The 5629-nt window shown below is 40.3% G+C and overlaps 1 protein-coding gene across 1 annotated transcript in view; it reads right to left on the bottom strand.

Moving 5' to 3' along the window:
- The window catches only part of RIMS1 (regulating synaptic membrane exocytosis 1), a 347536-nt gene that overhangs the window by 340945 nt on the left and 962 nt on the right, over positions 1-5629 (bottom strand). The gene's annotated exons all lie outside the window — the stretch shown is intronic.

Raw genomic sequence — 5629 nt, 5'->3', positions numbered from 1 at the left:
CTTTTTTCTTTTTTTTTTACTGTGAAAGTAACAGCGCACTAGAATAGGATGCCCAGAGAGCCTGTGGAGTCTCCATCCCTAAGATATTCATAAACCCAACTGGATGTGATCCTGGGCAACCTGCTACAGGGGACCCTGCTTGAGCAGGAGATTGGACTAGACTTTTTCCAGAGGTTCCTTTCATCCCAACCATTCTGTGATTCTGTAAAAATCCAACCCTCCACAACTTGTATTTCTAAAGTGAAGTGTCAGACTAAAACTCATCAGGAAGAGGCACAATGCAATATTGAAAGGGACTATCTGGGCAATTTAAGTACCTAAACCTACCAAAGAGCAGGTAGTCTGGATTCTGCTCCCTGCTCATCTAAAGAGCTTCAAACATGATGGTTCCAAACCCCTGTAAATAAAAAGAAAAAATAAAAGGCTTTCAAGCAGTAGAGGTGAGGGTAGCCTCCATTCCTCCTGTCTCATTGCACAAAAAGGAAAATGAGATTCATAAAACTATGGAAAAATAAGCAAGAGGAAGCCTAGCTCAGAGGACTGTGTATTGGGTTTTATTTAACTATTTTATCCTTTAATTCCTTAGTGCAAAATGCACAAGCCCTTCCCAGAGCTCTTGATTCCTCTTTCGTCTTCTCAGTAGGATTAAAGATAGRTTTTAGATCTTTTATCCCAAAGATAGGATAATGACAGGATTCCTCATGATGGCCATGACTCTTACATTCATTTCTCTATAGGGGCCCAGTTTCAACAGAAGGCATGGAGAATGATCCTCTCTCTCCCTTACCTAGTGTTTATGGAAGGGGAATTAGCACTGGTGGGTTTGTGCCATTTAGGCTAGGAAGGTTGTGAAACCCTAGTTCCTTATTTTTCCTGTGATTACTATTCAAAATACAAGGGTGGCAGCTGCCACTGTGTCTTGAGCAGAATTTGCTGTTTTCTGCCAGTGTTAGGCATGGTCCAAGTGTTAGAAGTGAAGAGGGAAATAAACCATCTCCAGGAAACTGGTTAGGTACAGGTGCCTCCTTGCCAATCTGTTAATCTTCAGAGAGTTATGTACCTAGCAGTTCTGACTGGAAACTCCTGGGCACATACAGGAGATTATAGGAGGTATCTGTGGACCTTTCACCATAAACACAGATTCTCATCAAATGTTAAGTGATTTCAGGATGTGGCAGCCCTAGAAAGTAAGTAGCTCCAGTATCTCTGTTGGTCTAGAAACCTGAATTCAGATTTGAGCACCACAGTAAATGGTCAAAATAAGATGTTAGGATCACCTCCTCCCTAATTATTAACCACTATCCCCRTTGTTACTCTTGAAATACCTCTGTTAAAGATCTAGGAAGACTTTTAGCACCTGTTGGCTTCTCTAGTGAAGCAACTCAGCTAGGATTACAAAACTAGAAGTGACCCCAAGAGACCCCCTGTATCTGAGAGTTCAATTTCCTGCTGTTGTCAATATAAGGTAAACAATCTCTTTGACAACCTTGTTAAATCCTGTCACAAGTGTAGTAAGAGCTTTTCTCCTCATTTAAAATTTGCTCCAGAAAATGACTACTCTGATAATTAGGAACCTCCTCCTAATTTCTAACCAAAATTTATCCAAGGATGATTTATATCTGTTTCTTTCTTGATCAGCTACTGTTTCACAAGCAGAGGAGAAAAACATACTTTGACTGTGACAGTGGATGGTGCCTTGTTGGGCTGTGAGAGTCCCCAGCAGAACASAACTAGAACTCAACTAGCAGTGCTCACAGACGCTGTGTTTTGGGCATAACACTTAACTAACCCAATGATATACTGTATATAACTGCTYATAAGCAAACTTCAGCTTAAATGTATACATTTATATGTATACGTACATATAAATATATCTAGTTCTGTGATTTGTCTATGCTTGAAATTTATGGCAGATTACAGAAGTTATCACACACAATCTCTTCAGGCTGAGAAGTGCRTTGGGTTTAGATAACTACTTCCTAACCACCAAGCTACTAGACCTAAGCTAGTCAGAGGCAGTAATATTGCATACATGTTGGGAAAGAGGCCACTGCTGTACCATAGGTGTTTTAGGTTGTGTTCAGTGCTGAGTCAGATATCCACATGCCTAAGATGTGTGCTATATTAGTGTCAGGTCTTTCAGAGGACTTAAGCATATGACTGTAGTTTCTGACTCCCAAACACACTTAAGCACAAGAGGCAGCAAGCCAAGCAACTCACTGCAATCAAGTACTCATGTGCCTGCACATGCTCACGTGCTATGGGCCTTGGACACACAGGAATGCCTGGCTTCTCAGGTGTTTATGAGGGAAAGATTTTGTGGACTCACTCAAGGTGCCTCAATTTTTATTAAGTGCCAGGTAAGCATCACAGTGCTTACAAAAATTTGAGTCTTCAGTACATACATCAAACTGAGGCTGTACTTCATTGCACCAAGGCATGGATATGCTCTCAGGAGTTAACTATAATGACACTGATTCTATTAGAGTAGAATGCAAAACCTGTTACTTGGAGGTAAAGGTGATTTCAAGGGAATTGGCTAACACTGAAGTGTTCCTCATGCCAAGATGCAGCTATTCTTGAAAAAGCAAAAGCCCTCAAAAACATCRCTGCAAGGCATTCAACAGGTAAGAGGGTAACAAAAGGTTTCTCTTCCACAAACACRACACAGAACAGTTTGAAATCTGATATTGAAAGAGTGAGGTGAAGACAGGGTTTTTGTCACTGATCAGGAATACTGGGGAAGGGGGTGGGGGGGAGAGATGGATAGAAGTCACACGGGCCAGTAAAGGCTGAAAGTCAAAGGTCTTTATCCTAAGAATGTGGCAAGTTCCTTTAGCCCTAAACTGCTGAAGGAAACTCAGAAGGCCAACAAACTGACAGATAGGGCAAATTCCTGAAGACARACAGGCAAAACAAGGTTTCAAATAGAAGGATACATTTTTATCATTCTCCAGAACAAGCAGAGAAAGCATTACATTGTCCATAGTCCTGTTCCCTGTAGCAGCTCCCAGGCAGGCACACTGCAGTATGTGCTGATGTCAGCATGAACTGGCAGAGAGGTTTTACAGGAATGCTTTTAGCTCAGGGTCAGAAACAGGGCTAAGGAAGACAGAAAGGTTCAGACATGGTGGAGAGGGACATAGCCTCATCACTGATGACCCTAACCTATTTCATGTCTCCTGAAATCTGTACAACTTATTCACAGAAACACCTCAAATTCATTCCCTTGGATCCACAATATTATGATCATTATGTGAAGAATACTGCAATTTAACCAGCAACTTTTCCTACAGTTTTCACCATGAGGAATGCTGGAAATGAAAATTACTAATACTGTTTCAGAAACTTTTATTGCTACCTATTAGGACARCCAGAACAGGAAGGAAATGCTGTACCCTTTTTAGCCCTTATGATTCATGAGGCACCAAGTCTCAGCCCTCTCATTGCTCTGGGATTGAATGCAGCCTAGTTTGCAACACAGATCAGCCTTACTTTCAGGGGCCATCCCAGATTTGTATGTGGGTGTTACAGAAGGAAACATTTCTCTGCCAGGTGGTTTTAAATGAAAACTGCTGGCTGTTTTGTTGAGGCATTTGGAAAATCAGAACAACTTTTACTGAAGATAATGGGAGGGGGTAGTGATGGTATATGACTTTTATAATATAGCTGTGTCATCTGGATAGCACCATTGCATATTTGTAGCATGGCTCTACAAAATTATGGAAGTAAATTCTTGCCTCAAAATCCAATCTATAAGGGTTACCCTCTGGTAAGACATGTTTAATTCTTGTCCTAGGAAAGACGTAAATGCTAGGCATATAGAAAAGGTAAATGATTTTAAAAATATAGCAGTTCCTATAAGATTTAAAATCATAATCCGTATGAAAACTATTTGCTATGACCTAATTTTTGTAAACCAGTGATATAACTGAGTAAACAGGTTCATAAACTTTTCAGTATATTTTCTATGAATTTCTGACTATTTAAATAAAAAATCWATTTAAAATCACAATTTATCAGACTGATGGAGAATCTAAACTGTTATTCTCTTGAATTAAAAGAACARTTTAGGAAATAAACTTTTAACTTTGGGCATCACAAATCTTTGAACATAATATAAAGTAATTTTAAACTAAATTAACAAACTGTTTTTGACTTCTAAAAATTATTTTTAAAAGGTCTCCCACATCCTTTCAGTGAAACTGCTGAAGACTCTCAGAATTCTACAGAAATGACAAAAACTATAATTCCAGAATTCAAAAATGACTATACGAATGAAGAGCAGAAGAAAAAAGAGGAGGAAAATTTATCCTCTATCTCATATTAACAAGAACTGGAGTGAGAAATTAGCATCTCGGCTGACAAAAGTTCATACTTGCAGTGACTACAGGATTTATAGTATTGCTCTACAACATCATCATAGAACCAGTAATCTTTTTTCATCAAATAAAAGGTAATATTTATAGGAAAGTAGCTGTAACAGATGACAAGGAATGAGAGAAGGATAAATGCAGTTTAGATCCTTTGAACTATTTCTCCTTTTAATATTCTTCTAATAAATAAAAACTAAAGAGACAACCTTCACTTATGTTTCCTTACATTGACATTACTGACATTACAATGCATTTGATGAAAATCAGCCATGGCACCTCAAAGATTAACCCCACCCTAAGCGCATCAAACAGCAAAAGCAAACTGAACTCTTCCTCTTGGACCGAGATCCAGATACCACCTTCCTCGCATTAGTCCCAGTCCTAGGTGATACACAGCACTAGCAACTGGACCTTTGCAAATCAGCACCAGTGGGAACTCCACCAGTTCCTCTGGAAATCCAAATCCAGGCACCAAAAAGACAGAGGCAGCAATATAATGAAAGAATATAAAGTTCCAGCTTCATCACTTGCAATACATGGCACGGCAGTTCGGAGCCTGTGGGGATTTGATATCTCTGTCGGTTAACGGCAGCCACCGGGAAGAGCTGGAACCCACATCTGCCAACCGCTTATATCTGATGCAGCCAAAAGAAATCCCCAAACCATGTCACCCCTTCTGAAGGTCCCTTCCAAACACATACATATGTAATCAGAAGAGAATGTGATAAGGTGCATCTTACATGGTGGAGAGATTGTGGGTAACAAAAAGGTTTGTATATATTTCATCTACCTATTCTACCATTTCCCTCACAAAGTGATAGGCCTGAAGGGTAGTCAGAAAAGGAGAAAATCTGACTCTCCTCCACAGGCCACAGTTTCAATCTGTTTATTCTCTTCACTTACAGCAGGCAATTTGGTAAGGTTAGGTTTGAAGCCTCCTATTGATGAAGGAGGTTAGAAAATGTGGTCACATGCATTGTTTGGCAAGGAAGGGGAGGAAAAAAAGAGAGAGAAAAGGTTCAGCRGAGGCTGTAAGGTCCTGGTTTCCAAACATGGCATCTACCAACACCCCGAGCTCCCCACACCCCTCCCCRTGTAGCCAGGAGCGCGATAAACCCAATTCCCCTCCGTCCCACAAGCCCGCACGCACGCTTCCCCTCTGTAATGAGCAGTGCGACTAATTACATTTATTTTCTAATTATAAACGCTTTGTTGTCTACACAGCGAGCTGCCTCGCAGCCCCTGCCTGCCCG

This window comes from Rhea americana, unplaced genomic scaffold (genome assembly GCF_003343005.1).
Source record: "Rhea americana isolate MKP2758 unplaced genomic scaffold, rheAme1 scaffold_45, whole genome shotgun sequence".
Lineage (NCBI taxonomy): Eukaryota > Metazoa > Chordata > Aves > Rheiformes > Rheidae > Rhea > Rhea americana.
This window is presented reverse-complemented; position numbering and strand designations above follow the sequence as displayed.